Genomic DNA, 11,580 nt, shown 5'->3' with positions numbered 1-11,580 from the left:
ACAAAATAAATCGTACATGTGATGTGTGTGAGCTTATTACAAACCAAATGTCCTAATTACTATTACAGACCAAATGGATATGAAATGCATTACAAAAGGAGATTTGCTCTTCAACTTCACTTTCTCTTCGTGTCGTCAATGTATCTACTAATGTAGACCTGCACAAGAACTAGATATTCGTCAAATACAAGAGTATTTGTCATTATCAAAACCGGGCATGACCTATAAGGTCAACATTCTCCTCCTGTTGCTACTCCCCCTGCTCTTGGCTGCTATCCAGAACACACTAATTGTTGCTGCCACACCCGAGAGTCCCAACACTCCAGCTCTTCTGGGTTATTGCAACCACCCAAGGCCACAGCCACCACCGTGCTGCCCCATAAATCCGAGAAGACCCGGCCACGCACTAGCCAGCCACCTGAGACAACTTTTACTACTACCAGCAACAGCCACCTGAAGCATCCCTCTTCTCTAGTCCTCTAACACCAGGCCACCCCCAACAGCAATAGACATGGCATCAGTCAAGCCACAGCTTCAGACCTCCACACCCACAGACTCGAGAACTCCACTGCCAGCCACCAACCAACTGAAGCACCAGACTCCTCCTTGCAACACCACGACTTTTTCTTCCTCTCTCTCTCTCTCTCTCTCTCTCTCTCTCTCTCTCTCTCTCTCTCTCTTTTCATCTTTTCTTTTTTTATTATCGTTTTTTAATTAGTTGATTGTATTTAAAGTTTTATTGAAGGTTGTTTGGAAATTTGAATTTTGAATATTATTTAAATTTTTTTATTATTATTGCAGTTTAATTATTTATTTATTTTCTCAAGTAATTTTACCGGTGGATTTAATTCGCGTTATTTGATTAGTTAACTAACGTCCAATTTTGTTCTAAATATATATATATATATATATATATGTATAATACAAAATTAAAAAAAAAGGTGTTTTTGTTTTTAAGAAATTAAATTAGTTGTTTTTTTCAAAATTTAATTTTTGTTGATGCTCGATTTAGTTTAGGGTCCATCTTATTAAAGTCCGTATTTTTATTGTGTTTTCTTATTGTTTGAGTTGTTTAAGCGTTAAATTTTTGTTCGAGTTCTAGGTTGTCTTTTAATTTTGATTTTGGTCTAAGTTTTTAATTTTGTTAAAGATTTAGTTTTTATCGTTTGCGTTTGTGTTTGTGTGAGTTTCATTATTGCGTGTTAGAATTACGTGTTAAAGTTACCATGTTTTCTATTCCAAAGTTTAACACATGTTTTGATGTCTGCCTAATTAGACGTAGGGTTTCCGTTCTTCCTATTTAATTCGGTGCATGCTAGGATTAGGGTTTAATTTGTGTGTTCATTTAATTTGTCAAAAGTGATCTCAAACAATCTTGAAAACCCCGAATCTGAACTGAGTTCAATAGCCTTTTATTTTTCGATTGTAAAAACGTAAAACTTGAGATTAAAATGCATTTCCTGAGGACACGATCTGGCCTTTGGGCTGAATATTACACGATAGAACTCTTATACTTGGAATAGTTTCTGAGCTGCTCATTTTTCAAGTGAGTCAAGTTTTTTGCGCCGTTGCCGGGGAATGTCGGTCTTAGTCTCAAGTTAGCGTCTTTCTCATCATTTTAATTAGTCTCGTGAAAAAAAAATAAGAAAACAAAAAAAATATAAAATTGAGTTTTGAAAAAAAAATAAACAAATAAATATAGCTGCACCTGCACCACGCACGATGATGTACTTTTTTGAGCTTCAATACACCATTGCACCATCTACAACTGTTTTACTTAATAAAAAACTTGATTTCATGATGCAGCACGGGAGGACGTCATTACTACCTCAGTTCTACGGGACGAAATTTGAGTGCCCTTATCAGCACCCATCAGAGTTCGATTTAATTTGCAATATTTTTTTCTCTCATGCTATAACTAATAAATCTACTAGACTGTGTTTATTTCTTGCTTCTTTGAAGGATGGGACATAGATGTGGTTTAATTCTTTGAGACCTCACTCTATCACTAATTGGGTTGATACGGAGCGTGAATTTCAGCATATGTTTTGTCCCTCACAAAGAACTCAATTTTTGCAGGAACAGATTATTCAGTTTGTGCAGCAGGGAAATGAGACGTTTTGGGCTTGCTGGGAGCGATTCAAGGATCTGCTAAGTACTTGTCCACATCACAGGTTTGAATCATGGAGGTTAGTTAATTGTTTTTATACTGTTCTTACCCTTGATTGCAAGCACTTTGTCAGACCATGTGCAATGGAGAACTCTTCAGCTAGGATCCAGATCAGGTACTATCATTCTTTGATTACCTAGCCGACAGTGTCCCACAGTGGAATACACGATACAATCAGGCACCCATAACAATACACCCTATCAGCACAATAAGTGGTGGAGATACATATGAGCCAACATACTACCCAAACACTCATCCACCTCAGTATCAGCCACAACAAATCCCTCAGAGTTGTGTGTCGTTAGGATTTCCTAATGATAGCATGACACAGATGGTGAATATGCTCCAGTTGTTCATGCAGATTCAAGTCAATCAGTATAATGAATTGCGAGACACCATTAATGCGATGAGCACGCAGTTGGATATCTTAGAAAAGGAGGAATTTCCCATGGAACCTCAGCCTAGTCCTCAAGAATACCAACAACAACAACAAAAAATACATAATGTTTCTTTTGAGATAGTGGAGGCCACCATTACTTCGAGAAGCGAGAAAGAAGTTCCCTAACCTGAAATGCTCATCGTCGTACAACCAGTTTTCCTAGCACCAGAAGTTATGGTTCAAATAGATGAATTCAAAGAAAAACCAGACAAAGCGGGCCTAGAAGTGAAGCAGCCAGTTAATGAGGAGGTTGATACTAATAAGGAATACCAACCTATGGCACCTTATCCTCAGAGCTTGGCAACCGTGGAACCGTCACTCCCGACTGAATTAAATGTCAAGAGCCCAATGTTGAAATAGATCCCTGCAGTGGTAAGATGATTGGTACACCCGGTAAAGAGGGTAAGCAGAATGGTGAATGTTTAAATTTTAAGGAACTAGGTAAAACTTTTAATGCTAATGTTTTTGAAGAACTAAAGGTAACTGCTCCAACAACTTTTCCTCAAACACCAGTTCGTAAAAAAGTAAATTTTCCTAGAAAATATGCTGAATAAAGACCATTTCTTATTAAAACAATAAAGTCAATCTGCACACGTATTGTTTAGTATTTTGAAGAGTATTAATTCATTTGACGACTGATTCACTGTGGTGGCTCAAATTTGGAGACTTGTTAGTTCAATTTATAGACCTGCACCCACCAGACGAAATTCCTCCAGAGCCTCCGCCAGACAACTGTGATGTTTTTATTTCCATTCTTTTCCTTTTGTTTTACCTTATTTTATTTTTAGTTAATTTTCAAGTACATTTTCTTGTAATTCAGTTTTATTTTTCCATTACTTCTCCACCTAGGTATGCCCTATTTCTTTGGTGCACAGTTTTTCTATTTCCCCTATGCTTTCACATTGAAGACAATGTTCCACTTTAGTTAGGGGGGGGGGTGAGCATTTGCATGTGATACTGTGCACGTATACTTTCTAGGTTTTATAGTAACTTGAAAAAAAAATAATAATAAAAAGGAGAAAAGAAAGGAAGAGTAGTGAGGAATTACATTGAATTATGACATGATTAACACTGCATACTTGCATATAACTTAAAAATTACACACTTAAGTCATTTATGCGTAGTCTCTCTTTATATGAGTTTGTAACTCCATGAAGAATTGATTGGTAGTACACTCGTGTTAATCTTCCCATATAATTTCTTGTATTTACACGACATCTCAGGAGACTGAATAGACACATTCACATGATTCATTGCACTTAGGGTTCCTTGTGGGCAGTGAGAGAACACCCATGGTGACTATGACACCTTGTGAGATATCCTTGAGCTATTTATCGTCCTTTTGAGTGTTAACATCAAATTAGAGTTCACGAAACTTGATCCTCTTCTTTTGGACGATTCTTTGTACACTAGTCTCTGTTTTTGACTTGTTAGCCTAGAGGTGACATCTAGTGGGGAGATAGAAACTTAGTTCTTGTAGCCTACTAAAGATGTGAAGGCTGAGCCAACCCTAGAGATAGACTTAGTTCATGGACTACTATTCGAGCTTAATTCCCATTGATGGTATGAAAATAGCAAAAGAAGTGTAATGATTGTCCTAATTGACCAAGAAAAGATAGAAAATGAAGAATGAGCAGAAGAAAGAATAAGAAATAGAAATGCACATGAAATGAAATGCTAATTCTTGCTCCAAAAAAATACCATAAAAAAGTCAAGGACAAGACACATGTTCTCCACGTATGAAGATTCTTCAACCGTTTAATGCCTCAGATGCATTCACGTCAAGTTTGTGAATAAGTTGATCTAGGGTGGTCTTAGTTGGATATGGCAAGCAGGTGAGAAGATGCTAGGGTAAAGGACCCAACACCTCACAAATAGGCTAAATCCTTCTCAGACTAGTCCACTCCATATACTTAGCTTTTGTTCCTTTCAATATGTAGGATGTTTGATCGCGAAACTCCTCCTCACATATGACGAGTGAACTCATTCTCATTAAGTGTTTTTGAGGGTATACCAGTTAAGTGGAGTCAAAATAACCATTCTATAGGTGTTCACTAGTATCTTAGGTGTAATGAGTCACACACATCACACACACCTTGAGATTTCATCTATTTATACTTGAACTTATATGACTGCATTAACTCTGAATTGTACCACTGGTTAACTTCATGTGAATATATTGTTCTTAAATGTTATATAATGATGAAACTTGCATGAGTGACGTGCTTCGGAGTTGTGTGCGCTGAACATGAATGAACATGTGTGAAATTCAGTTATATTCTCGTATGTGAAATAGTATGACTGTGTTGCATGAGCATTAATTACATGTTTGTTGGAATTAGTAATTTTGGACACCACCCTAAAATTCATTCACGTCATTTGCTAGGGACTAGAAAAACGTTAGTTGGGGGATGTGATTACACGCTTAAACTGCGTAATTAGGTGTTTTAATTTGTGCATTAGGGCTTATATTTTTAATTAAATGCCTGATTACTCTCAATATTTTAACAAGGTGTCCTATTTGTAATCTCTGTATTTTATTGAGCAATTTTTGAATTTTTGGCATTTTTTGTCACAAAAAAATTATTGGGAGCTAAAACTAGCATCAATTTGTAATTCGTGCATACCTTTTTCGTCTGAGCTCTAATTGAGACGATGTGGAATCCTAGAGAAAGATGAGAATATTATCTACAACTTCCATGTTCTCAACTTCGGGATATACGGGCTCTAGGGGGGTTAATATTGGCTTCGTTCGTAAAGGAATAAAAAGAAGAAAAAAGAAAGAAAAAGAAAAAAAAAATACAATACCTTTGATGTGACCCGGCCGTGCAGCCGAGTCGGGTAATTTGGGCGCCGGGTCATAGGGCAGCCATCACCCTCCCTATTTAACTCTCTATTTCCCTCTTGTTCTGGAAGCCCTCGAGGCTCACTTCCCCTTCTCATTCTCCCTTATCATCCTTCCCTTCCCCTTCCTCTCTCCCAGCTCTCTCCCTAACACTCCCTCATCCTCCTTCCCTGCTCTCTCTCGGTTACTCTCCCTCTCCTTCCTTCTTCTACCCTTTCTTTTTCTTTGTTTTCTCTTCACTTCTTCCCCTGTTCTTCCTATTCCCTCTACTGCACCCCCGTCTTCTTCCTAGTTGCTGCCGGCTGCTGCTGCTCACCCTGCTCTCGGCTGCTGTATAGAACACACTAGCTGCTGCTGCCACACCTAAGAGTCCCCACACTCCAGCTCTCCTGGGTTTCTGCAACCACCCAAGGCCACAGCCACCACCGTGCTACCTCACAGATCCGAGAAGACCCAGCTACGCACTAGCTAGCCACCGAAGACAACCTTTGCTGCTGACCCGAAGCCTCCATCTTCTCTAGTCCTCCAACTCCAGGCCACCCCCAACAACAATAGACACAGCACCAATCAATCCACAGCTCCAGACCTTCAAACCCACAGACTCGAGAACTCCACGGCTAGCCACCAAACAACCAAAGCACCAGACTCCTCTCTGCAACACCACGACTTTTCCTCCCCCTCTCTCTCTCTCTCTCTCTCTCCTCTCTCTCTTTCATTTTTCTTTTTTTATTATTGTTAATTAATTAGTTGAGTGTTGATTAAAGTTTCATTGAAGGTTGCTTGGAAAGTTTGAATTTTGAATATTATTTAAATTGTTTTATTATTATTGCAGTTTAATTATTTATTTATTTTCTCAAGTAATTTTAGCGGTGGATTTAATTCGCATTATTTGATTAGTTAAGTAATTTCTAATTTTTTTCTGAAGAAAAAAAGAAAAAAAAAACAATATAATACAAAAAGAAAAAAAAAGTGTTTTTGTTTTTAAGAAATTAAATTAGTGGTTCTTTTCAAACTTTAATTTTTGTCAAAGCTCGATTTAGTTTAGGGTTCATCTTATTAAAGTCCGCATTTTTATCGTGTTCTGTTATCGTTTGAGTTGTTTAAGCGTTAAATTTTTGTTCAAGTTCTTGGTTGCCTTTTAATTTTGATTTTGGTCTAAATTTTCAATTTTTTTAAAAATTTGATTTTTATCATTTGCATTTGTGTTTGTGTGAGTTTCATTATTGCGTGTTTCAATTACGTGTTAAAGTTATTGTATTTTCTATTTCAAAGTTTAATGCATATTTCGATGTCTGCCTGATTAGACGTAGGGTTTCCTTGCTATTTAATTCAGTGCATGCTAGGATTAGGGTTTAATTTGTGTGTTTGTTTAATTTGTCAAAAGTGATCTCAAATAATTGTGAAAAGCCCGAATTTGAACTGAGTTCAGTAACCTTTTATTTTTTGATTGGAAAAACATAAAACTTGAGATTAAAACGCATTCCCTGGGGAGACGATCTAGCCTTTGGGCTGAATATTACACGACAGAACTCCTATACTTGGGATAGCTTCTGAGCTGCTCATTTTTCGAGCGAGTTAATAAACCCTTAGAAGCATCTAAGCTATCACTCAAAACGAAATGGGAAGCATCTAAATACAAATTCCTATTTTGTTTTTCTCACAAATAGCTTTAGTTTAGATCTTTTTTGAATTCACTGTGGCATGTGCTTAAATGAAATGATATGTGTGAACATCTTAAGTTGATATATATTGCTTTGCCACATGTTGTTTGTGTTTGTCATGTGATCCTTGCTTTAAATTGTTTGACATCCTTAGGATCATTATGGTTATGTTTTTCTAGTTATACTCTAAGTATGTGCTTAATTGACAAACCAAAAAAATGTTGCTTGCTTGTTTAAAATTAAAGTTTCTTTTTCAGCAAGCACCCCCATTACTTTTTGCAAATATCAAAGGGGGATATGTATATATATATATATATATATATATATATATATACACATATACAAATATATTTATTTTAATAATTTATGGCAAGAGCTAATTTCAAAACTAAAACTTTTTTCTCTTGCCTGTGTTTGTGCTCAAACAAACTATTTGTTATCATATGTCGTGTACTTTAAACTCAATATTTCACGGGTCTTATCATATGTTTCATTTGCAATGGTTTGTGTATATTTATGATCTAATCTTGTTCACCGTGTCATTTCAATTCTTAATGACCAGTTATACTATTTGTGTGCTCAATTGCCATTCTTTTAAAAAATAGTTATATTTTCTTATATGCCCAAAACTCTTTTAAATAGGGGATGTTCTCTTAAGCTAATATTTTTTTCAAAATGCTCAAATTTTTTTACTTAGCTTAACCCTTTTTGCTGTTTCCAGAAAGGGGAGAAGTGGGAAAACTAGGTAATTTTGCAATTTGGCAAATGCTTGAACTTTACATTTCCTTTATGCATATTTTCATGGGGAGCCTTTATTGGTTGTACCCACTTTTGCATAAAGTATTTGTTATTATCAAAAAGGAGGATATTGTTGACTTTATTGGTCATATCCCATTTTGATTATGACAAATACCTTAGTATTTAATATTTGCCCTAAATTTATGTACAGGATCAATTGGCAATATATTATGGTGCACATGGACTTGAAAGGATTTGAAGACAAAGTATTTAAAATGTTGTAATATTTGTTTTAAGTCTTTCAGTCTGTAATATTTATTTATTCAGACAAGGTCTGTAATAACTAATCCATATCATGCATGTAGGAACTAAAGCTCAGTAAAGACCATAGGTAAAACAAAAGACTATAGGCAGACTTCGGTCAACCGAAGGTCGACTGACGCCAGGATTTCAGGCTAAGTTAAAGTGCCTAAACCTTAGAAAAGACCCTAGGTCCTTACACTAGCACTTAGGTAAGTCCCCATTATCACATATACTATCAGGGGAAACTATTGAATTGAAACAGGACTTAAAGGACTAAAATAGTAAGGTTTCGGGCGACCGAACCTTGGTGTTCAAAACACCTTGGTCAACTGAACCGTTGAACAGTCAGAAATCTTGAAATCAATCCAAGAAGAAGAAAGAAATTCGGTGTTATAAATGCGGTAAAAAGGGGCATCTGAAACCGGAGTGTCCGAATTGGAAGAAGGGAAATTTTGAAAATCATGAGGGTACTTCAAAATATGTGAATGTTGTTCAAGAAGGAGGTTCAGTGTGTAGTAATGGTGATGTTCTATCAGTTTTAGCCGGGTCGAATACTCTAATGAATTCTTGGATACTTGACTCGGCATGTTCTTATCACATGACTCTAAACAAGGAGTGGTTCAGCACTTACAGGTTAGTGAATTTTGGATCAGTTCTTATGGGTAATGATGCTTCTTGCAAAATCATTGGCATAGGAAATGTAAAGATTAAAATATCTAATGGTGTTGTAAGAACATTGTGTAATGTAAGACATATACCAGAGTTGATGAAGAGTTTGATATCACTTGGAACTTTGGATTGTAATGGCTTTAATTACAAGTCCAAATGTGGAGTTTTAATGGTATGGAAAGGTAATCTGACTATAGTGAAAGGGCAAAAAATGGATGGGAATATATATACATTGCAGGGAACTCCCGTTGTAGGTGGAGCAGCAGCCATAGATGTTAAATCAAATGAGACCGTCTTGTGGCATATGCACCTTGGGCATATGGGGGAACATGGCATGAAAGAACTACACAAGAGGAAATTGTTGAAGGGCTTGAAATCATGTCAGTTGGAATTTTGCAGGATTTGTGTTCTTAGAAAATAGAACATGGCAAGATTTCAGATCAGCTATAGACGAGACAAAGGGTATTCTTGATTATGTGCATTCAAATGTTTAGGGCCTGGTTAGAGTTGCATCAAAGGGTGGACACCTTAGAAATCTTTGTGAGCTTCAATTCTATATTGATTTCTTGAAGTATATAGTGCTTTAATTTGTTCAAATTCTGGTATTTTGAGATTGTTTTTATTGCACAAACAAAATTGTATTGCTTTTTTTCAATTTGACGGTTCAGGGTTTGAATCGTTGCCTAGCAAGAAGGTGTTCTCGTTAGGAAGGGGTCTCCACATGCCAACAGAGAGAGGCATACTCCACCTATTAAACGGAGTGGGTAAAGGAAATCCTACGAATGCATTGCTTGAGACAAGGACGTAGGCGGTAAGCCGAAACTTGTAAAAAATACGGTGTTCAATCATCTTTCCCTATCTCTTTAAATTCTGCATTTTATAATATGTTGTGTAAGTTTTGAATTTATTGGGAAAATTCTATTGAATGTTGAGTTTAGTTTTGAATCACTTTAAATTAGCTTATTGGAATGATTTATGGTTTTTATGGTTTAAAGTTTTCAGTTGAAAATTCAAACAAGTACTGATATTTGAATTCGGTTGCGTTTGGTTTAGGTAAAGCTACCATGGTTGGTTAATTATTCAAAGCATAAGTAGCTGACTTACCTAATTTACATTACTGAATTTTTGTCTTAAGCAAATACTTGGTTACTTGCTGGAATTCAGCATTAGTTATTGAACATGTTGAAAGCTTAAACTCTGAATCTATTTTTTAGCTTCATATATATATATCTAGGATTGTCGATTGGTATAGTACTGTCACTCGTTAGACGATTGTGTTTGATATTGGTGTGAGATATTTTATTGGCATAATTTAAAAGGTTTGAAATAACTTGAGGTTCCGCTTAATGATTTTAAAATACCTAATTCACCCTCTCCTTGGGATTACATCGTTATTTTAAAAAATTAAAATCAATAAGAATTTAGCATAAAGCTTTAAAATATAAAAAAAAAAATCCATAATTTAGCTTTGAAATTTAGAGGCTCACATGCATTAATGTTCTGCGCTGTAAAGATAGTTTAGATGCATGCATATCTATGTGCGTAAAGGGCATTTATTATATTTACTACTATTCTTTGCATTTAATGCTAGAAAATGTGGGAAAAGGGAAATCCCTACAAATATTCTTAATGTGATAGGAAAAGGGAAATCCCTAAAAAATGTGGGATTTCAAAATTTTTGAAACAATTATCATGGTTAGTTTAAATATTATTTACTATTCACAATTTTAATTGAATGAGAGAGAAATTTAATGTAGGAGCTCTTGATAAGGACGATTCATATGTAATAAAGGAAAAAAAATAAAATAAAGGATCATTAAAAACAATATGAATAATAAGTAGTTAATAAGGTCAAATGATAAAAAATAAAAACCAATAACAATTTACATAAAGCTTTAAAAATATAAAAAAATTTCCATAATTTTACTTTGAAAATTTAGAGGCTTAGCATGCCTTAATGCTCAGTGCTGTAAAGATAGTTTAGATGCATGTATATCTATGTGCATAAAAGGGATTTATTATATTTACTACTTTTCTTTGCATTTAATGCTAGATTAACCAAATACAAATATTCTTAATATGATAGGAAAAGGGAAATCTCTAAAAAATGAGGGATTTTCGAATTTTTGAAACAATTATCATGGTTAGTCCAAATAGAATTTACCATTCACAAATTTAATGAAATGAGAGGGAGATTTAATGTAGGAGCTGTTGATAAGCATGATTCCATATGTAATAAAGAAAAAAAAAAGGATTATTAAAAAATATATGAATAATAAGTAGTTAATGAGGTGAAATGATAACAAAAAAAAAATTAAACCAATAAGAATTTAGCATAAAGCCTTAAAAATATAAAAAATTTCCCTAATTTGGAGGCTCACATGCCCTAATGCTTTGCGATAGTGCACATGGACTTGAAGTGATTTGAAGACAAACTATTTAAATTGGAGTAATCTTTATTTTAAGTCTTTCGGGTCTGTAATATTTATTTATTCAGACAAGGTTTGTAATAACTAATGCATATCATGCATGTAGGAACTAAAGCTCAGTAAAGACCATAGGTAAAACAAAAGACCATAGATAGACTTCGGTCAACTGAAGGTCAATCGACGCAAGGATTTTAGGCTAAGTTAAAATGCCTAAACCTTTGAAATGACCCTAGGTCCTTACACTAACACTTAGGTAAATCCCCATTGTCACATATATTATCAGGGGAAACTATTGAATTGAAACAGGACTTAAAGGACTAAAATAG

The sequence above is a fragment of the Malania oleifera genome, chromosome 3, assembly GCF_029873635.1.
Source record: "Malania oleifera isolate guangnan ecotype guangnan chromosome 3, ASM2987363v1, whole genome shotgun sequence".
NCBI lineage: Eukaryota > Viridiplantae > Streptophyta > Magnoliopsida > Santalales > Ximeniaceae > Malania > Malania oleifera.
Note: the sequence above shows the minus strand (reverse complement) of the source record.